Source organism: Periplaneta americana, chromosome 13, assembly GCF_040183065.1.
Source record: "Periplaneta americana isolate PAMFEO1 chromosome 13, P.americana_PAMFEO1_priV1, whole genome shotgun sequence".
NCBI classification, from domain to species: domain Eukaryota; kingdom Metazoa; phylum Arthropoda; class Insecta; order Blattodea; family Blattidae; genus Periplaneta; species Periplaneta americana.
Window position 1 is genome coordinate 50984088 of NC_091129.1, and position 24900 is coordinate 51008987.

General features: G+C 35.0%; 1 protein-coding gene across 2 annotated transcripts in view; it reads right to left on the reverse strand.

Annotated features, from left to right (window-relative positions):
- LOC138711882 (facilitated trehalose transporter Tret1-like) overlaps positions 1 to 23293 on the reverse strand; it is a 101649-nt gene extending 78356 nt beyond the window's left edge. For both annotated transcript variants that reach the window (XM_069843158.1, XM_069843157.1), the window contains exon 1: positions 23133 to 23293. The gene's annotated coding sequence lies outside the window, so the exon portion shown is untranslated. The remainder of the gene's footprint in view (positions 1 to 23132) is intronic.
- Positions 23294 to 24900: the final 1607 nt, after the last annotated feature.

Consider the following 24900-nt stretch of genomic DNA (forward strand, 5'->3'; position numbering starts at 1 on the left):
CCAACTTAAGTCTCATACCTAAACATATAAACTACCTCCAAATATATATTCTGGACTGCAGTTACCTACAAGATCGATATGCAATAACTAAACAGACGTCATACCTACAACTTGAAGAGATGTATAATAAATCGGTAACGCAAATGCGCATAATGAGGAATAACCCAACCAGTGTTAACTTCAGTCGTATTTGGAAGAACATTAGTGCGTCAATTTTATCCGCGAGAATAAAATCTAATTGGTTTTCGGTGGTACATGACATCATCCCTACTCGGTTACGACTGTTTAGAATTCATCTTTCCCAAGATGACAAGTGTCTCCACTGTGGACAAACTGAAACTCTTGTACATAAACTTAGCGAATGCATCAGAGTCCAACCAATCTGGTATCAACTCACACAATATCTGCAACCGATAAAGATCTCAAGTTACACTTGGTTTAAACCAGAAATTCTCATTTTACCGGATTTTCTTTTAACTCATCGCTCTCGGCATTTCTCATGTGTGTGGATGCTTGCACACACGGTGAGTTTTGTATTGTGTTCTCCAGAGGATGTGTCTATTGACACATACAAAAATTACATGCAGACTGAAAAAGAAAAACTGTTGAATAGAGGCAAAACCGACAAAAAGTATACACAATTCCTGAAATGTATATAATAACTTTGTATCCTTTTTGTGTATCTTCTTACGGTATATAATGTAACCTTGTAATATAAGAAAAGAAAGAAGAAACAGAAACAGAATAAGAATCTTCTTTGGAATAATAAAGAAGGCCATGTGAAAAGAAGGGCATGAAGAGGGCCATGCTGAAACGTCCATTTATTCAGCACTTTTAATATTTTCAGTTCAATCAATGTGGAATAATTTTCTTGCATGTTGTTAGGAATACAGTGCCCTCCTTAATTAAAAAAAATCAAATTAATATCATAAAATTCAATTGAAGACTGTTTTTTTTTCGAAATATTCATTTTTAAAGAGTTATATAGAGTTATAGTTATAGAGAGCTTTCTATAAGTGACATTACATAGTAACTAGTTAAAAAACAAAGTTCCAATATGTACTATTTAGTAATGTAAAAATTAAGGATTTTTCAAAACTCTACAGATTTTACAAAAGTAATTTTACAAGACTCTACATAGATTTAATAAGATAAAAGAAGTTTAGTTATACATATAAATCTGTTGCATATAATACAGTTATAAATTATATGTACAGTATGTTTTGTTACATAACATTTGCTATAAGTGAAGACGAAATAAAATCGACCTGATTGCCAAAACTCTTTCTTTGACTATAGTGATTTTGACAGTTTGTGTCCAGTTCGTAATTTATTTTAAGTTATCAAATATTTATCTTGAGTATGTTAAATTAGTTTAGACCATGTTTTCAATGTCACTTTTAGAAGGTTATTTTACAACGCTGTATTAACATCGCAGGTTATTTAGCGTCTGAATGAAATGAAGGTGATAATGCCGGTGAAATGAGTCCAGGGTCCAGCACCGATAGTTATCCAGCATTTGCTCATATTGCGTTGAGGGAAAACTCCGGGAAAAAAAAAAATAAAAAAAAGGGATTCGAACTCGGGGCACCTGGCTTCGCGGCCAGACCTTCTAACCGTTACTCTACAGGTGGGGGCTCTTCAATGTCATAACTAAGTGATCACAATGCCCTCTCCATCAGTGTTCCTATCTGAAACGATTCTCTTATTGAAAAAGTACTTTATGTCACCATAAAAATCAGTAGCTAATGACAGCACTGTGAAAAACCTAAGTAACTTAATTGCTTTTTCATAATTAGTCATATGTTTTCTATACATTTTTGGTCTGAGATGTCCATAATATACTTGAAATTTTTCTTTTGCTTTTATCACATCTACCACATTCTTTATGTAGGCCTATATAATATATGGGTTGGAAATAAAGTAGTGGCAATACCGCCGGGAATGGTTCATGCGCATTCGCATGCGATACGAGACAAATGATGATCGCAGTTGGAGATATTGCTAATGTATTGAATGATAACACCGTTGCTATTACAAGAGATGTTATTGTGCGTGATTAAATATAGAGCACTATTTTTTACTGCTCTAAAGCATGTTTATTAAACTTGAGCAGCGATCGCGAATAAAAATCGAGTTAGCCCGTGGTAGAAATGCACGCCAATGTCATCAAGAGTTATTTGAAGGTTGTGGCAACGATGTACTATCGTATCGAACGGTTGCAAGAAGGGTCTTTGTATTTCTTACGAGTCGGAATGAGACGGCACAACATGTGGTTCGCACATATCGCCTATCCGTTTGTGACGAACAGGTGGAACTAGTGCTAGGTCTCCTTACTGTTAACAATCGCTGGACTGTATGAAAATTATCCATCGAGGTTGGATTCAGTCATTAAAACTGTATGGCACATCCTGAACAAAAACCTCCACATGAGAAAAATTGCAGCACGTTGGGTTCCTCATAACTTGACAGAAGCACAGAAGTGCACCGATACGCAATAGCCCAACTCCACCTACAGAGATGCCACAACGAATGGGACGTATTCCTGCAACGTATTGTTGCCATTGACGAGACGTGGGCACGGACATACGAGCCTGAACTAAAGCGTCAGTCTAATGAATTGTATAACAAAGGATCACCACTTCCAAAAAGTGCGATATGAACCCTCTAGTTGTAAGTCATGCTGATAGTGGCATAAGACAATGAAGGTGTTATCATTAGCCATGCCGTACCTCAAGACCAAAATGTCAATGCAGTGCACTACCAACATTTTCTCGAACACGACCTACGTCCACATTTCCTGAGAGACAATTCACATTTCATCTTGCATAATAATGCTCATTATCATGTTTCAGGAACAGTGTCTGAATTGCTACAGAGATGGGATTGGAAAGTATTGGAACCTGCTCCGTATTCCCGTGACATGAGTCCTTGTGACTACGACTTGTTTCCACACTTAAAAGAACCACATAGAGGCAAGAGGTTTCCAGATATTCCATCAGTGCATCATGCAGTAGGGCAGTCCATCAGAGAGATCAACAGAAACAACCTCGCTAACGGGATTCAATGGTTACGACGAGTTTGGTGAAAGATAAAAGAACATACTGGTGATTATATTGAGGGATGTAAATGTATTTTCCATGTAAGTTCAATAATATGTTCGTACTGCGTGTGTTGCCACTGCTTTCTTTACAACCCTCGTATATAACTTTAGGAATCATTTTTTTCTCCTGATTATAACACCCATTAATATTCTGGATAAATTGTGCTTCTCTCATCATATAAGGAAGTTTGCGCTTCACTAAATTCTGTGCAAAAGTCTTAGAATCATAGATATCCTATTCTTTCCCCATGTGATCTTAGAATGCCAAATTATGAGTCCGAAGAAGTCTCCTTTCTGAACACCTTTTCGACCCTACCAAACACACTAGGAGCTGGAATGTAGTTGTGTCTATGGATGGAGTAGATATTAATATGATATACCCCTAAACACTCTATATTCCATAAGAAAGCCTATCAAACTATTGGTCAGTACAAAATTTTTATTTTCGTTTGTTTAAGAGTTGAAAAATATACGAATGTATTTAGGCTTCTTTTCCAATACATTCATCTTATGTTCGAGCTCACTTAAGAAATTTGCCATGGCACTTGCTACTTCATTGACTCCACGAGACAATTCTGTCTCCAACCAACAATATAAATAATTAGATTTATCGAGTTGATATTTAACCTTCTTATATTAAATTATTGTCAAATTATAGAACCAAACTTGTCGAGCATGAAGTATCTCAGAAACGGAGAGTTTGGGTAGAGGTTGGTTCTACTGCATTTCGAAACAATTATTTACAATTCCAGCATCATGCTCTTTCATGATTTCGTAAAATTTTCTTGGCTCTCATTTTGTGTAAACTGTACATAGTGCAATACCGGATAGACAGAAGAATAAATGAATGAATGTATGAATGAAATATTCACCCGAAACACACCTAAAGTTTCCAGCATATACTGAAACTGGTGTACCATTTTGCATTTTTTCAATTATATTTTACAGAATTTATATTTGGCTTTTTATTGTCATTCCAATCTACAATTCTGCGTCGTAGTCATTCAACGTGCATGTATTTGAGAAGAAGTTTATCTTGATCTATCTTATAGGCTATTTACCGTGTAGCATATAACAGAAACTTGTAAAAACATTTTATACAGGCATATTTTAGTATTATAAGTTAACTAATATAAACATATTCGTAATTCACAAAAAGATAAAACAAAACCTATAAAACTTAATAAGAATTAATATAAATGTCAGAATAATTAGTAACCTATGAGTATTAAAATTAATTTACTTACTTGTCATGTCTTCAAGTCAATTTCAGAAACAAGAAATTTTTTTCCTGATTTGGTAGCCTCATGAGGGCTGCAGGCTATGTCTGGTCTAGATAACGAATAACTAATATCTCTTTTCCTTTTTAAACGACTACTGTCATCATTTCTCTTATGCTTTTTCCTGCGAGGAACTGTGCTAGCAAAGTTAGTGTAAACTTGATTATCATTGCCATATTTCACCCATGTAACAGAACAACTCGTAGAAAGAAAATTGCTCTATACTTTGCGCTCTTTGTCTCATTATAGTTTCACTCTATCAGTATGTAATTACCAAATGGCATATTTTAAGTTATTACTCAAATGCATCAGCATCAAGAAACGGTATTGTGAAACCAAGTTTTTCTCTCATTTATCTTCTGTGAACAAAATAATGCGATGTAGGGCCTACCAGTTTAACCGGTTTAACAAAATTCTACAAATGCATGAATATATTCAGTTTTGCAGAATTTTAGATATTTTATAATTCAATAACAATTTAATTTACAGATATTTGATAAAACTAGTATAAGAAATGGATTTCTCGCTGTTCAGTTCTATAGAAAATATGTATAACTCATTTTCGTCGGAAACTGCATATGTCGACTCTTGAAAAAACGGTCTTCAATTGCGAAATCTACAGCAAAAGTAAAGCTTTCAGTAGCTAAAGTAACATTTATAGTTCTCCTCGAATCACTCGTTTATTCACAAATAGTTCCTGTCAGTCTAATCGGTCTAGTTCAACGTAAAATATATTAAAGAAATTTCAGAATGGAGCCAAAGAAACGTATGGCATGAATGTGTGAACAGGGATGCATTTCAGGTCTGGCGGGCACTGACGGCACCACGGCACTATATTCCGAGACTAGGCGGTGCCAGAGCACTTTCATAATTTTCCTAATTATTGTCAAATTTTGCATTTATAAATCATACGTTATTCATATTTAGACAATTTCATAATCAGGTATATTGCATAGATAAAAATTTCTATAAGCATATCTAGATTCAAACCCAGTACTTTATTTTCGTCTGATATTCCATAAGTATTCCTGAGGAAGTGGTGGTGGTGGTGGTGGTGGTGGTGGTGACGACGACGACGAAGACAGCTACTACCGAAATCTCAAGAGACAGGGCATTTTTCTTTTTATAGAAATGAACCACTGTGTGTAAAGGTTTACTGTTTAAAAGTAATTTATTCAGACTCTTCGTTGTCTTTAACTATGTGAAATACTTTTAAATAATATGTAATTGTCATTTTGCTTGTCATTTTGTCGTCAAATATTCTTGTGCAGTGTGTACGATGCTGAAGGTTGCAATAAGAATATGTTCGACATAAATCTATACTAATGTAAAATAAATGAGGAGCATCGTTTCAAAACGTGTTATGTTCCCGAATTCTAATTTTGCAGGAAACAATAAAAACGTTTTTCTCCTAAAGTGCTTTGAATATGTATAAAAATGAACTGCCATCGTGTTAATATAGACATTTATAACTAATAGGCTACTGATAAAATCTGAAATGTGTTTCCTATCACAATGCGGAGCAATTTGACTTTTAATTTGTTACTTAATACGTTTTGAAACAACACAAAGAATTTAATACGTTTTGATCCAACACCTTTTGTTTCTTACACAATGCTGTTTCATTTATTTATCTTTTTCACAGATATGTCATTTATTATTCAATTTGTTATAAAGTAACAGAAATGGTTATTTGAGATTAAATATTCTGTGTTCCGTATTTATTATCAACAAAATAGGCCTATCATAAATTATACTAGGGCACTAATAAAATTGAAGCTACATTGCTTCTTGAGTACCCTTTAGTCTAAAATGAATATACATAAGTAATATAATTATAAAAATACAGTCTTTCAAAACCTGATTCTTCATGATGTTCACCATGTTCGTTATTTTCAGTAGAAGATTCTGTATCATTGCTGAGGCAGAAACATAGAACCCCACGTCATCCAGTTCTTCCCAACTACCTTCAAATCTCACTTTCAGCAAAGTATCCACATCGTTCTTCTTAGCATCAGTTAGATTTGTGGCTCTGTTATTCTTCTTACTCCTCGTTTTATAATACGAATGCCTACATTGAAAGGATTATCATATCTAAATGTGGGTTCCATTTTCAAAGTAACCTCTGATTTTCCATTTTTATAGATACTTTTTAACGTAACCCTTTTCATATCCTTGATTGCGTCCACCTTTTTGTACTGTGAAGCTAGAGATTTATAATCTCGAATTCTCCAATTTTCTCCTAGAGTTTTAACGGAATCCACTGTTTCATAAAAAAAAACTATATTCATTAGGGGTAATTATTTCGGCTTTATTATTTATTTATTTTACTAGGTTATTTTACGACGCTTTATCAACATTTTAGGTTATTTAGCATCTGAATGAGATGAAGGTGATAATGCCGGTGAAAAGAAAAGAGTCCGGGATCCAGCACCGAAAGTTATCCAGCATTAGCTCATATTGGGTTGGGGGAAATCCCGGAAAATACCTCAACCAGGTGACTTGTCCCGACCTGGCCGTTACTTCACAGGTGTGGACTCCGCTTTCTTGCGCAACGTTTTCTCTACGAGTCCGAATGACCCCGCATTGGAAAATGCATTACAACTTCGGAAATATGTGGGGGTGCCTTGCTTTGGAGCCAGAAAGGAAGAACGTGTACTATGTGCATATTTTTTTCTACCCGCTGCATCTGTTAAGAAAAGTCTTATGCAAGTAACATCCTGCTCAAAGCTGAGTGCTTCGAGAAATGATATTCCTCCTGATGCCACTTCATTTGCCCCTCTTCCAGACTGAGTCTCGTTCCATGTATAGAATGTAGGGAACTTTGTGGGAATGATGCACAGTGAATTGGAAACGATTAGTTGTAGAAAGGTCCAGTTTTCCCCCATTGTAGGCCTATGTATATGGAAATGCATGTAGTTTAGAAGATAATACTATCTCAGAATGAGATATTTAATTCAGTTTATTGTAGTAACACAGCTGATATATTTATCTTGTTTCCATTTCGCGATTCCTTTTTGTTTTTGTTCTCAGTCTTTTCCTGATTCTCTTTGATCTTTCTCCAACTATTGCATAAACATCCATTTTGCACAAAAGTAGTAAGCAATAGTTATTCATTACATCGTACACATCGCTGACAACTTCGGAAAAAATGAGGCATTTTGTTCAGGTCAACCAACGAAAGGAAAACGGTTGGGAATTTAATACGATTTGAACCGATCAGTTTCGCGAACATAACACGATTTGATCCGACGCATCAGAAAGCGCATACAAAAAACACATAATATAATACGAAATGATCCAATTTTGTTATCATATATGATAGAAGACACGCTTATAAGTGCGAAATCCCATCAAACTAAATTTCGATGGAGGGGGGACAGCACGTTTTGAAACGACACTCCTCAAATAGTGTATAATGTACCTTATCTTTAGGAATAAATGCTATACTGTCTACAGCTTCGTTATAGAGCTGTGAAGGAATTATAGGCGGATGAGACTGTTTCACTTCTCAATAATATAACTCACATTCTATCACAACCATATTCCAAAGTTCCTTTAAAGAATTGCCATCACTCATCTTGTACTGTTTAAATGCTCAGAGTACAATTAAAATAACCATAAGAATCGTTACATCTGCAAGAAACTCCTGTAAAACAACTGACTAAGAGCGCATAGAAAAGCAATTTTCTCATTTATCACTAAGGATGAGGGCCATATTCTGGTCTAAGGCGTACGGAGATAAGGTTAATTGTTCATAGGCTACTATGTATTGTCATGACGTCATGTTTTGCGTGAGTCACATATACTATCAGGGAAAACTCGCATCTTGTTTGTGCTGCAGTTCATGTTCTATTCATGATTCTAAACTAAACTTTACACTCTTTTACAATGCATTCTACAGATGAAGACTGATATTACGATGGCTCTTCCTACAATTTCAATTGTTATTTGCTCTTTTATTTCATTGATTTATCTTTACTGGCAGAGTAGAGGCCATAAGGCCTTCTCTTCCACTGAACCACTATAAAATTCATAGCAAATATGAATAACTGCAATACAGAAAACAATGCAATAATAATAATAATAATAATAATAATAATAATAATAATAAATAATAAATAATAATAATAAAAAGTAAGAGTTAAATGTGTTCAATTATATGCAATTCCAAGAGTTGAACAATTACAATTTAATGTTAAATAAGATAATATTAATCACAGAAATTATTAACATATTCAAGGAAAAGTGATACATTAAAATAAAAATCATATTCTACAAGAGTTATAATTGAAGTTATAATTGAAGTTATATTCTAGAGATGAAAAGTAGTCTTTGGCAATCGGTTTTTGAAAGTATTCAATATCTGACAGCCCCTTTACACTATGTACACTAGAATTCGCTATTTTTTTTTTTTTTTTTACTATTTATACCAGTGTTCGGCAAAGATTACGTCATATAAAATGCAGCCTGCAATACGCAGCAAAGGGGAAGGTAGGAGGAGGATAGCCGGTCTGCTTAACGTTGAATGAGTAAGTGATGGCTAAGGAGATGGAGATCATGCCATATCCCTCCGCATTACTTGTGTATTAAGGGATTGACTCTCGAATCACTAGATGCAGACCACTGATTCACACTATCATAAAGAATGATATTGAACTACTTCAAGATGAAAGCATAAGATAGTTTACACACCCAAAGAATGAATACTACACTGGATGAGAATTTTGATGCCTCTTCAGAGGAAGTTCATAATTATTTGAAAAAACAAACACTATTAGTAAGATTGCTACCGGAGCTTTAACCAGTACAAAAAAAAAATAAAAATAAAAAAAAAGAAACAGACTGACAACAAAGATTCTACAATTAACTAAAGAAACAATAACTAGGCCTACATACCATAAATGGATGAACATGAAATAAATGCTGAAAAGAAAATTTAAGTTACGTAAGAAGAAAGACGTCTCAAAGATGAAGTCAGGAACGCACATGTGCAATAATAAATTATAGATCTTGATTACACAAATTTTAACACTGTATCACTTCGGAATATGTATTATATGACTTGCTTGTGTGATAGAATTTTACACAAAAAAGTCATATAATACATATTCCGAAATAATAAATTGTAAATTAGGATTTCAAAAATCAGTAGAAGTGTCGGCTGTACAGGAGGATATGAGACGAGAAGAAAAACAACACTAACCTGGAGATGATACAAATGGCAGACTGTAAGGCACACTTTGAAAAATTATTAAATGAAGATAGAAAGGAATATAATATATAAAATGAAACATGGAAGTATGAGTACACAAGATCGAAGGTATCCTACGACAAAGTAGTAATTGCAGTACCTGAAAGAAAGAATGGCTAGGCTGGGATTAAGACCAACGTTCGTTTGCGTTACGTTACGTTGCTTTCGTCCGTACGTTGATTTCTACCGATATTATGTTTGACGTTCGTGACAACTGTAAAGGCTGGTTCACAATAACCCGGGAACGGAAACGAGAACGAGAACGGAAATATTGTTAAAATAAATGTATTTAAATGTGAGCATTCACAATTAACTATTGTGAATGCCCACATTTAGATACATTTATTTTAACATTATTTACGTTCTCGTTCTCGTTGTCGTTTCCGTTCCCGGCTTATTGTGAACCAGCCTTAACACTCTGCCGGCCCTAATGAATATTGAAATGCACATGCCTGACATTCAGCTGTTTATGATAAACATTGGTTTTTATGGTAACTTTGTTTGAAATAACATAAAATACCGGCATTACAAAAATATGTTACGACAGAATAATATAGAAAGACGATAATGTTAAAGCAATAATAATAATAATAATAATAATAATAATAATAATAATAATAATAATAATAATAATAATAATAAAACCACATACTATAAATAGCTGGACTAGTGCGAATAACGAATATATTATTTATGTAGTAAAAGCCAATTTATTTCGGATTAAAATAAAATAACGTACCTCTAAAATAATGTAATACTACTTACTTATGGCTTTGAAAGAACCCGGATGTTTATTGCCGCTCTCACATAAGCCCGCCAAAAATAATGTAAATAAATGATCAAAAAGAAAAAAATAATAATAAGCCAACCCCAGGTTCGAACCTCGGTTCAACTATACCACGACCTTTTGCTTTACTAATACGCTACAAGGAGCTTCGTAGTGCAATAAAATTATTGTTGAATTAGATGCTGTGAATTGTTTCATGTTTGCTACCTATAATGTTTAATTTTAAACAAAAAATGTGTTTTATGCCTTATAGAGGAAATATATTCATGTGATCTCACACATTCAATCAAAGATCGCTCTCCGTATTATGTAATTTTTAATTAATGGTCTATTAATTTGTTTAATATTTCAGTAGCAATATGGCGCATCTACAACGAAAGGAAAGGTTAAAATAAATTAAGCGCGCCAAGCGCTTCTAATCCGTCATTGGATGACGTTCAACTTACGTTTCTTTGCGTTTGAGGAAGCTAGACCTAGGCAATATCGAATCAGCGCCGCATGCGTTCGTTCATTTTAACGTTAACCGTAAGTAAATACACGGAGCTTGTATTTGTCAAACTTCAACGAACTTCATTGTAACGAAACGTAACGCAAACGAACGTCGATCGTAATCCCAACCTTAAGCTCCAAGTCCAGGAGAAATTTATTTAGAACTTCCAAAATATGGAGGAGAAAAGGTAATTAAGTTGCTGGCTAAATTATTTAGCAAAATTTCTCACGGGGGAAAAACCTCATTAACAATAATAATTACAATAAGATTAACAATAATAACAACATTAACAATAATAATAACAATGATAATAATAACAATAACAGTAATAATAATAATAACAATAACAGTAAAAATAATAATAATAATAACAATAAATAAGTAATGTAGGCATGCATTTATCAAACATTATTCACACTATTTAACACTATTTGAAAAATTCAAATATCTTGGAGTAACAGCAACAAATATAAATGACAGTCTGAAAGAAATTAAGCGGAGAATAAATAAGGGAACTGCGTCTTATTATTACGTTGAGAAAATTTTGTCATCCAATCTGCTCTCAAAAAAGTTCAAAGTTAGAATTTATAAAATAATTACAATACCGGTTCTTCTGTATGGTTGTAAAACTTGGACTCTCACTTTAAGAGAGGAACAGCGATTAAGGGTGTTTGAGAATAAGGTGCTTAGGAAAGTATTTGGGGTGAAGAGGGATGCAGTTACAGGAGAATGGAGAAAGTTACGCAATGCAGAACTGCATTTTATTCTTCACCTAACATAATTATGAACATTAAATCCAGACGTTTCAGATGGACAAGGCATGTATGAGTGAATCCAGAAATGCATATAGATTGTTAGTTGGGACGCCAGAAGGAATAAGACCTTTAGGGAGGCCGAGACGTATAATATTAAAATGGATTTGAGAGAGATGGAATATGATGGTAGGGACTGGATTAAACTTGCTCAAGATCGATGGCGGGCTTATTTGAGGGCGTCAATGAACTTCCGGGTTCTCTAAGAGCCATTAATAAGTAAGTATTAAACACTGTTTACAGACTAAGTAGGTTATAGTATTATGAAATAAAAATAACTTGTGCAATGCACTGTACATTATAATGTAAATAATGTTTGGTTAATGTAGATCTAGGAATATAATAAAATTAGCGTAGTCTAGTGTACATAGTGTAAATAATTTAAATTGTAAATGTTATTGTAATTGTTGTTGTGGTCCATGTTTTGTTCCCCATAACTTTACCAAAACGTCGACCTGGTTAGCGAGTTGGTATAGCGCTGGCCTTCTATGCCCAAGGTTGCGGGTTCGATCCCGGGCCAAGTCGATAGCATTTAAGTGTGCTTAAATGCGACAGGCTCATGTCAGTAGATATACTGGCATATAAAAGAACTCCTGCGGGACAAAATTCCGGCACATCCGGCGACGCTGATATAACCTCTGCAGTTGCGAGCGTATTTAAATAAAACATAACATTTTTTTTTTACCAAAACAGAGTCATGTGAGTAGTCAGTCAAGTACTTCGCTTGCTAGATGTATGTACATTGTCCACTATCGTAAAAAATTCAGTAATACTTAATAATGTAGCGTCTTGGGAGAAAGTACGGTCCCTATTTCTGACTGTCTTCATGGTACTTACATAACGACAATACATGCAGAAGTGTACAATATACAATCAACTAATTTGTATTCACTGGATGATAGAGTATCTTACAAAGGTTTTAACTGAATACAGGAAAACTTTTCATTATGAGTTATTATATTATTGCCAAATGTCGTTCATGTCATTGAAACATTTCCAAGTGCTGCACTTATCGTATCCCCATATTGTCTTGGCCCATAGTGATGTCTTATTTTCGTGTACCTGCTGCTCACAACTTTATAGTGAGGATATTCTCGTCAGTACATTTTAGTCCAAATGACAGACTTTCATCTTCATCTTTATTTATTACTGACAATGCAATCCGGTAAGTGCCTGAGGGATTCAAACTCCTTATGAGACTTAGGAACAGCAGAATATCTGCCAACACTTCTCTATGGAAGTTTAACTCTCAAACATCTAACGAAGTGTGTGATCGACCTTCCTTTTGGCTTTGAAACTGATAATTCAAGATTTTCCCTAAATTATTCATTTTCAAAAAATTAGTAAGATACTTCTAAATGTTGCCTCTTATTCCTTATTTTCATCATTTTGATTACTTACCCACACTCACTTGAGCTAATGAAAAATGCATAATTAACAAATAAATTTATTAATTTAATCTACATCGTTTCATTACCAAGCTTCCTCCTTCTTGGCGGTCATTGTCTCTGTCTCCATGTCTACATTTTTATATTCAGAATTGTTGCAAAATTGTTCATCTCATAAAATTTGAGTAAGTTTAACATGATGTTACCTGAAGGCAAAGCTTGTATAATTATATAACTCAATTCTGATATCAGTTTTTTATTAGAGACAATACAAGGTTTGTTTTTCATCAGTTACCCAAAGAGAAATAATAAAATGACGGATACCATTGCAAGAAAATTTAATTCAATTAATATATTGAACAAATGGAAACGAAAATAGCTCAATTGCTACGCATATACATAAAATATTCCCTTTTGATTCATTACGTGTAGTGATTCGGAACAATTTATTTTAAATTAAAGTTTATCTCCTATTCCGTGCAAAGCAATCAATTTCTTTAGGATAAAACTACAAATGCGAGAGGTAATTAACATTAGCAAGACCTACAATACCATTCACAACATAATTATCGTACGGAATTTATAGTTTCCATTCATTTTGTTTTTAAGGAACTCTAGCATCATTTATCAAAAAAATTTGTAAAATGCTTATTCAAAAGACATTCAATATGACTTTTTACTTTTGTCTCTTACAGATTTTCCTAAAGTCGAATAAAATTACTTTCTTTAAGTAGCATGTTTACTTCTTCTTCTTCTTCTTCTTCTTCTTCTTCTTCTTTTTCAGGCTTTAAGACATCTTAAGACTTGTTAAGAATTCAAAACTGGATGATAATCTTAGCATACATTTGGAAATAAATATAAAAAATTGACATATGATTTCCCTCTGTATCCACTTCCTTTAAAGTGTTTTAAATGAACTCAAATTTTGAGTGAAATTGAGGCAGGAGAACTTTTCAGATGTTATATACATTACGTTGCTTTTGCCTGAAGTAAATCTCTCCCTTTTCTTAATGTTTCACGTGTAATGTTCTCTTTGTCCTGATTGGCCGATAAACACAAGACATTTCAACATTTTGTAAATCCTCTGTGTAATTTTCAAAAGAGTTCAATCATTTTAAGTTCATCACAGACTTACCAACAAAATTATTTGTAATTTATGATATTAAGGATCCTGGAGTTCTTCGTGTCTGAATTCCAGGTCTGTCGAACAGGATATTACTGTTGTTACAAAAACACAAACATACCGATATATCTTTGAAAAATTCATATTTATAAGTGTAACACTCATGGAACGTATAATTACAGTTTTATTGAGGCACTACTACAGAATAAGATATAATTTCATTACCGCCTTGTTTTTGTTGTTTAGTCAACCGTCCGAAGACATGTTGGAACCTCATAAGTGTAACCAATAAGGCAATTAAGCCAGAAGATACGTTACCTCATGAGTAATGCCTTATTTAGACTAAATCAATTTTAATAAACAATCGGGAATCTAGCTGTGGGAAAATTAAAAATTGAAACCAAATGACCTACTTTAAGCGTTATGTTTCAAATATAAATATATAAATGAAACAAAAGAAGCCGTTACATACAGTACGTCCCTGAAGTAGTATCAGAAATTTGTTGATATTAACGTTTCAGTGTACCTTAAATTCTTATCACATTCTAATATTGAACTTAAACCTACTTACGTAATTTCGTATGGCCTTTTAAATTGTATTGTATGTAGCCTGTGTTTGATGTTTTACTTACGTATCGCAGACACTCACTATCTAATTTTTTTTCCTGTTTAGGTCTACTATCTGCGTTTATCACATGTATTTCTCAGCGTTTGTTGATCTGATATGATTACCTCGTTTCTGATTGCAAATGCGGTGAATTTAATTATTATAAGTGCAGTGATTTACTTCATTATTTACAAGTTGTTAATTGAAAACATACTTTTCACTGCACTTCCTCACTGCACGACCTGAAAATAATTTAGGCCTACATCAATACATTCAGTATCACTCATAATATCATTATAAATCAAGAAGCTTCCGTAAAATTCTAGTTCATTTGCATTCTTCTACAATACTAGATGTAAAGAAGAGCGTCGTCCTCTAGAGCAGTGATTCTCAACCAGGGTGCCGCGGTCCCCGGGGCTTGGCAGAGCAGTTAATAGGGGGCCGCGAACAAAATAATAATAATAATAATAATAATAATAATAATAATAATAGTAGTAGTAGTAGTCGTAGTAGTAGTAGTAGTAGTAGTAGTAGTAGTAGTAGTAGTAGTAGTAGTAGTAGTAGTAATAACAATAATAATCTAATATAGGGTTACTATCTTAAAGAAGTCAAAAGTCGGGATACTTTAGAGGGGCGGTATTCCATTTTACAAATAAAACTTTAAATACTTTAAATTAAACATTAATTACAAGCACTATATTAAACAATTCTGATGGTATTGAAATTAATTATGGTTACATTAGTATGAACATGATACCTTGTACAAATCGTGGGGCTGAGGCGAAAGCTCGAACTTATAGATGTACTTTTTATCTGATGCAGCTGTCTTTAGAAGTTGTTTCTCATGTAGATTGTGATGAAATGTTTAGACTTCGAATGCATTCGGTCCCGTGAACATAGATTTGCTCGTCCGCAATTCTGAGCCTTGCATCTCTCTGACAATGCGGTTAACTGGTTCTCCTGCTACCTTTATGACCGCCAACAGTGTGTAATAGGTATATAATAACCAATATTCAACATGTCGGACAATAAAGGTGGAGGTGTCCCAGGGTTCTGTATTGGGGCCTCTTCTATTTTCAGTCTACATAATTGACGTATCTGAGACTCTAAAACACAGTAAGGATGACCATACATGCTTTATTCTAATGATTCCATTATATATATGCACATACGCGACCTGAAACTCTAAATGACAAATTAGACCAATTCAATAGTGACTTGAACTCAATATGAGCATGGTCTACAAAATTCGGCATAACTTTAAAACCAAATACGAATAAGTCGCAGGCAATTCTAATCGGGCAACAACGGCTCTTACGCATTTTAAAACCCGCTATTATGAATTCTGTAAAATTAAATGACTCTATAATCCCATTCAGTTCCTCTGTTAAATATCTAGGTTTGTACATGGATGAAGGCTTCAAGTGGAATGTCCAAGTCACACACACACATGCAAGACCGACTTCTCCTCCTACATTCATTACATCGCCTGAAAAATTCTCTACTTTTCAATTAAAAAGAATTCTGACACAAACATTGGCGCTGCCACATTTTGACTATTACGACAGTCTACTAATAGATTTAAATTATAATTTAGCCCAAAGATTGCAGCGCGTTTATAATGCCTGAATACGTTTCATTTGCAACTTCCGCAAATACGACCACATTACACCTTCCCTTGAAACGCTTCAATGGGTAAATTACAGGACCGAAGCTACATCCATCCACTAATTTTCCTATATCGTATCATCAGTACTTCTTGGCCTAACTATCTCTCACTGCGTTTTAATTTGTTAACCTCATATCACAGCCTGGGTACTCGCTCTAAATGTGATCCTTTATTCTTATGCCTTGCCATAAAACAACAGAGTAAAATCTGTTCTTCTGAGAGCTTTATCAGAACTTCTTTTTATTTTTTATGTAATGAGAACATAAAGAAATGAATGCTGAAGTTATTAGTAACCTACACTCCTTCACATGCAAAATAATTTTTTTTTGTAATGGCGTGTTTCCTGTTCGTGCTCCCAGTTCAGTCGATTGTTCTATCAGCGATTTTCACGCCATTATGAGGCTTATGATTTTTTTCAAGAAGAATTTCTGAATTCACTAGCAGTCTTTCAAATGTACAATTTGTCTCAGGAGGAATGTAAAATATTTCAGAATAATGTAGTTTGGGACAGTCTACATCGATTTAACCACCTATAGGCCTACCTATGTTCGAAATCTAACGGTTAGGGAGAAATTAAGGGGATAAATAGAGCTATTGGAACGTCTTGCGGCTCAGTGTAATATACTTGACGCCAGCACAACACACACAACTGAATACATGCTCACTTGATGTTTAATTTCTGTATTCGCATTTTGAATATGCAGACATGCTTTTTGATTATTGATTTTGTGACTCCAATGCATTGGCTGCTGTTGAGATATACAGGCGACGTTTTTCCAATCGGAGGGTTCCAGCTAGCTTTGTGTTTTCCCGTGTCTACCGGATATTATCTGAAACTGGCAAGCTACGATGTGTTTCATTGAAGTCGGAAAGAGAACCGGTACCGGTACTTGATTTGAATATATATATTTCATGGAATCCATAAGAAGAGCAACTTTAGTAATTTGCCGTGTGTAATTATTTCATTTATTTCCGAGTTTCTAATTAATTACAAAATAAACCCATTGGAACAACACAAGGTGCATTATTTTCAATAATGTATCATATGAATCCTCTAGATTAAAACTCCCTAAAGAACATTTTGTTTATAATTGAGTTATGCCCAAATATTGCGTGCTAAGAATGAATTCTAATTATTTATATAGTTAGAATTTAAAAAGCCACTAAATTTAAAAAGCAAAATGACTGTTAAAAGTCCTCTTAGGTTGAAAATTCCCTCTATTTGGAACCAGTTACTGTCAAAAGCCTTCAATTTGTGAAAGTGAATATAGGGGATTTTGAATCTATAGGATTCATATGACAATCTTCTAAAACGTAGATTGTAGAAACACGTATATAATGTCTTCCTCTATTTAAAATTTTACCCATCGATATCTTCCAAACCGATAATTTCGGACACAGGTATATTAAGTTAAATCAATGTAGATTAATCCAAAATACATTATCCTCAAATATCATTGCCCTGAGACACACTGCGTATGTGTATTATGTATATATATATATATATATATATATATATATATATATATATATATATATATATATATATATATTGTCTCTAAATAATTATCGGAGTTTTAGAGTTCTTTAATTTACCTCATTTGCGATATGTAAAAACAAACCTTAAATGAGATTAAAGAGAAACTCTCCGAGTTTTAACACTGTACTTCGTAATTGTCATTATTAGCACCATTTGTCACACGGCACACATGTAGCCGATAGTCGAATTCGTTCCAAATGTTAGTCATCATGTCAGGAGTGACAAACTCAACAGCAACAAAAATCTCTCTTCTCAAATGTGGCAGGGTCCACAGGTAAGGATGGTACGTACACACGGTCCTTGACATACCCCACAGAAATAAATCACATGGTGTGAGCTCGGGAGACCGTGGAGGCCATCGGGAGAAAACCATGTCATTCGAACCGCATGTCCTATCCATCGTTTGGGAACATCGTTCAACCAATCCCGCACATGAGAAAATGAGAAAGAGCACAATCTTGTTTCCAAATTATTTCTTGAGATTCGAACTCATTTAGCTAAGGGAAAATATAATTCTCCAGCATATCAAGGTATGAAATCCCTGACACTGTTTTTTCGTTCAAAAAAAAAAAAGACCCGTATACTTTTCGTTGGGACATGACACAGAAGAGATTGGTCTTTGGGGATCTCTTTCGTGTTGCACTACTGCAAGTGAATTCTCCCTACCCCAGATACGCACATTATGTCTATTCACCTTGTCACTGATATAAAAATTTGCTTTATCTCTAAACACAAAACGACTAAACTGATCGTCATAATTTTCCGGTACATGTTGTATTTCCATGCATAAATTGGTGCGTGCCACTAGGTCTGTAGGTTTTAGGGATTGCAGTAACTGAAAACGGCGAAGCCGCTTGAATTGAATTGAAAGAGTAGAAGTGGGAGGAGAAATTTAAAAGGTACGCAAAACGCGTCCTTGCAAAGGGTTCGGGGCTGAAATAAACTGAATATGTGAGCTCCAAGCCTGTTGCCCACTTGTCTCACTCTGGGTTACGCTGCTCCGTTGAAGGAGCTCTAGAAAATTTTTAAGGGGAAAAGCCGAAAATAGACGTAATTTTTTACTTAAGAGATTACGCTAGGGGAGGGGAATGTGATCAAACTGACCACACGACAGGAGAAAAAGAAATGGCAGAAGGTGTAAGTCTGCACATTGAAAAGAACTTTGTCATTTCGCAGTGTAGGTAGAATCGAGAAGACTCGTTTGTTTGCTGTTTGATCGAAGGTGTAAGCTTGCACATTGAAAGGAGCTTTGCACGTGGAGTCGATAAGACTCATTCGTCTGCTGTTGGACGACTAAGGCAGGTGAAAGCCGTCGGAAGAGACGTCGCAAATTCTAAATCTATAAATTGAAAGGTTCTCTGTCCTTTCGCAATGTGACTAGAGACGAGTAACCTCGCTCATGTAATGGATATTTTATAGAAAATTAACCAGGGCATTTATGTCGCTTTATCGGAAATTAGGGAACGTTATAGCGAAGGGCATGTAGGTCCGTAGCCCATTTCTGTTAGGGCTCATCCCGACGTTCCACTACACTCCAGGCACTACTGGTATGATCCTAGACACCAGACAGGCCCATTAGCTAAACTCTTGAGACAGAAGGACATGGTAGAAGCCGACCTGCTCGTTCCTGATTTGAGGCGTCTATGTATGACCTGCTCCACCATATGCAGCAGTTGAATGGTTCATCGTACAGCGTCCTACCGGCAGGGCAGGATGTCCTCATCGTCCTACTAAGTTCAAGTAATTATGTAGGATTTCCTGTCCTGCCGAGAGAACGTTCACCTAGACCATTGACAAGAGCGTTTCTTTCTCTATGAGCGCAAAAAAAAGTTGGTACCAAATATTTTTGCTGAGATATGTCGGATACTTTCAGTAACAGTGCGCGAGTGTTCGCTAGCTAAAGCAATTCTCTTTGATGCAGATGAAAATAAAACTTGGAGTAAGTCTGTTTTAGGTGATACATGGTCTGAAAGTGTTTGTGAAGGAACTGTATTGAAGGTACGTGGGAAACTTGTTGAAATAAAATGGAATATTGATAACAGAATAACGTGGATTCGTGCCTCAGATGTAACCAATATAGTCAACATTGGCACTTCTTCTAACTCCAATAATTCTTCAAAGTCTGGAAGAAACAATACGAATCCAAAGAAAATGTATTGTTTGCTCCAAAATAAGGACGATACAACAAAAAGCTAGTTACGTTTGTGTTGCTTGTGGCCCTGGAGCAATTATGTGTAGTCCTCAAACTAAACGTGAGTGTTTTGCATTTCACATTCAGAATGGAATTCCTGCATAATTCATTAAAGTTAGTATTCATTGAACTTAGTCAAATTATGTAAATGGCAATTTTAAATTATGACTCTCAAATTTCTTGAAATAATCTCGAGTAGTATTTTTTTCACTATCACGTATTAAAAACAATATGTTCAAAAAAATTAGAAAATGTTATGATTCACAAATGTATGTATATTATTTACTTTCCTGATAAGTATTGGATAAAATTTTATTTATTCAATTATCATCCTAATGTTACAAATAAAATTAATGTAAATTGTATTGAAAATAATAAATAGAATTATTAATTTACTACTTTTCTCTTTTTATTTAAAAAGTCAATAAAATTAATGTAGACTGTATTGAAAATAAAAGTAAAATAAATTAATAAATGAACAAACTGTTATGCCCCAGAGCATGATTTCCTGTGCAGTGTCAAATTTGAACAGTCCAGGAACAGTGTCAGCGGAATACATGGTCTTAAGATGCTTAGCCAGCATTATACAGTCTTGTCGCGCGGGCGGTAAATCACTGCCTATGATAAAAGTATTCTTACGCCAAGATTACCTGCTGGACTAATCGCATTGGTCCAGTGGAACAAAGCATGCATTTTAATTGGTTAAATGAAATCACGCATTGTTCGAACTCTTTTCTTACGCGTAGTATCATTAAAGCGACTTATTACTACATTGCACTGAATCGAATTAAATGTAACATATGTTTGATTAAGACGACATCTGTAAGCACGTAGAAATCAAAACGGGTTTTAAGCCCATCTCACCTGGTGGATGGCGTGGTTGTTACCCCGGCGGGGAAACCGATAAGGAAACATAAAAAGTGTTGGTGAGGAGATTTTAGGAAGTAGTTGAGACTTACAGAGAGAAATAATCGGGGGTATTTTGGTGAAGAAGCCGAAGATAGCGTCATGGCGTCAGCATCAGCACAAGAAATATCTCGTAAGTAACTTATATGTATATATATATATATATATATATATATATATATATATATATATATATATATATATATATATATATTGTAAATACTTAATAAATCAAGTAGAGTTTTCATTTCCAATCAATTCAGTCTAGTTCAGTAACCATGTAGTTTTCCTATAGTATCCTGAGAGCTCCAGCTCTTCCAGTAAAATCGTTTCCATTATTGAGTGAAATGGTGGTGTCAGAAATCCTGATAAGTGTGAGCAGGAGACGAACGCAGTAGCCATCTGTTCGGCAATTCAATAACAAAACAAAACGAAACAAAAAACAAAATAAATAATACGTCCTTCTGACAGGACAACAGAGTACTACTGACAAAACCCATAACTTACGTACTGTCGGTAGGGCGTTACAGAAATACGTCCTGCTAGAAGGACAGCATATGGAAAATAATGTTTAAGAATCTGTTCTACCGGAAGGACAAAGTGATATGTACAGAATTCCTTCTGGACGCGCTTCGGGAAGGACACGACTCTGTACGATTAACATTAAGTAGCACTCTGCACAGTCGTACGAGGCATTCCTGGTTCATGGCTGGCACGCTGCACAGATGTCTGATGACTACGTACGAAAGATGCTTTGACATTATTGACTCTTTCTTTTGTCACTCGTGGACGTCCTGAAACTCTTCACTTTACAGATACATCCAGTTGTTTCAAACTGTCTATACTCTATAGCCTATACCAGTGGATCCCAACGTTTTTTGACTGTCGACACATTTTACTAAACGCCCACGATATCGCGACATACTCATTTGTTTTTAATAATAGTAATAATAATAATAATAATAATAATAATAATAATAACAGCAATCAGTGCTTTTTTCTAGAGGAAAAGATGGTGGAATATGGATAGAACGAGGAAATGATTACTATTCATTCCACGGGAATTTTGTTGTTTTTAAACTACTTTTCGTCCAACTAGGACTTTCAAGGTCTAAGCCGTTCCAGGGCGTTCCACCAGAAAAAAAGCATTGAATTATGAATTTCTATGTAGGCCTAGTGTTGGAGATCCAGTATTGTAGATAGGTCGATGTTAACATGCAATAAAATATAAAAAAAAAAATAAGCAGCAACTTGAGTGGCATTAGAAAAAAACAAAGGTATCTGTGTGTCAAAAAATCTCAACCTATCTATAATGGATGTGCGATAAAAGATTTTTATTATCGTTTTTTAAAACTCACCTATTTAAATAAATGTGACGTCTGCGCTTTTTTTTTAATTTCTATATCCGGCCAGAGGCCATTTTCCGAAAGATTTGTTTGTTTGTTTTTTTTTTTTTTTCAGGTTTCAGTTTTTCTGATTTCTGTTTACTAAACTAACACAAACACAACACCCATGCCCGAGGCGGGACTCGAACCCACAACCCTTCTGACCAAGCCGTAGAGTCATTTCGTGCCTCTACGGCTTGCGCCACCCGGGTCGGCAGATTTTGAGTCCGAGGACGAAAGCTTGGTGGGTTGCACAGAGTTTCTATACGTGACCTTATATGGTCGACAGGCCAACACGTAAATCATCTTCAAGATGCAGCAGTCTGTTCCATTTTTTTTTTTTTCACTGTTTTCATGGTACAAAAATGCAGATTTACGGAAGTATGAATGTGAAAACGGCAGTTCTAAATACATTTTAAATTTAGTTGGCACCATCGACTGATTTGACAAAACATTTCCGCATGTAAGACACTCGGGATTTTGTTTATATTCATATCCACGCCACATAAAGCCATATTACTAATATTCGTCACTATATTTACGAAAAGCAGTACGTTTTGCGAATACAGTATATTGAAATTCTGATATGTTACTTACCTTGCAGTACGACTTTCGGCTAGATTAACAGGTATGCTTATGCGCACTGCTAACAATGAGAAGAAGAGACTGAAGACGAGACACTATCGCAGAGGGCAGTGCAAGAACGATGCAATAGGATCGCCGCTGAACAGCACATGGATCTGTCTCGTCCGCTTCTGCCTTATCAGATCTGACAGAGGAAGGAGGAGAAGGGATCTGTATGCTATCTTATCGCGGTGTTCAATATGGGGATCGTCAGTCTGCTCATAGTCTACTTAAGGAACTTATTTCGAAATCTGCATTAATTGCACTCATTATTTTCTCCATAAATTAAGGCAGAGTAGTTAATTACCTACAGCTTTCGATAACTTTGGTATTAAAATATACGCGTCAAGTTTGATCAAAATCGACTAATGCGGGAAAGAATTCACATGACCTCTCGAAGTTTGCGTAATCTACAAACACTTCTTCGCCTTAATATTAGTACCAGACATCTGACAGTATACTAGGGCCTAGCCTACGATCTAGTGTGGAATTAATTACAATCAAAGTAAATAGCGTTTCGCACCGTTAGCAGAACGGCTAGAGTGTAGGCTTTCCATACCGGAGACAATAGTGCAAATCCTTTATTTCACATAGAAATTGTCATGGACAAGGTCAGCCTTGGTGCAGATTTCTCTAGGTAGTCCAGTTTACCCCATAAATCTCATAATCAGCTCATTGTCATTGCAAGCAAACACAGTAATATGTCCTCCAGTACATATCTTACCACCTGCTTGAGTTCAAAATTCGCTAAGACATAAATGTAAATAAAAAAATACTGCTACGAAGATTGGCTGCATACTTTTAATACATTTCGCAGCAGTGCACTTCCTTTATCGTAGCTTATTGCAAGTGAAGTTACTGTTAATAATGTGTGCTTAGTTTCTTTAACTATCATTTAAAAGATGTACCACATATAAATTAAATTATTTACTGTGAACGAAATAATAAAAGCAATTCATTGTATGAATTCCATAAATTTTAAGAAATAAATGAACTTGTTCAAAATCTTACTTTCGAACTTAATAGAGCCAAAACTACTCATTTCTCTCAGCAGGAACTGTATTGACATAATTCTACGCCTGAAATTACGGATCTCTCTGTAAGAGGACGCACATTATTTTTTTTTTCCATTGGAGTGGGTAAATGTAAAACCGGTTGTAACTGAAATTCGTTCGTTTCTTTCATGATTCTTGCGAATATAACTTGCCGTTGCTCTCATAAACTTAATTCCACTGGCAGCAGCAGCATCACCAGTAGCAGCAGCAGCAGGAGTAGTAGTAGTAGTAGTAGTAGTAGTAGTAGTAGTAGTAGTAGATGCAGCAGCAGCGGTAGCGGCAGCGATAGCAGTGGCAGTGGTAACAGTAGTAATAGTAATAATAAAATAAAATTCAAGAAGAACGGATATTGAGCGGGTCGGATTCGTGCTCCGATTGCGACAAGAGTAGTTGGAATCTCACTTGGACTGATTACCTGGTTTGGTATTTTCCAGAGATTTTCTCCAACTGTGAGAAGAATTTCAGGTAATCCCATAGCGTATCCTCCAACTCATATCGCTAGAAATTAACATCTAAGTTTATGTCTGATAACAGGACAGTTGACACTGCGTCGTTGAATAAAGAATTTAATAAATATAATTCAACAGACAAAAGTGATGTTGACATAATACACAAGCAACATCTAATATCCCTCTATATTAAATAATACTCCAACTACTATACCTGTAAAACTAGACGGGTAACCT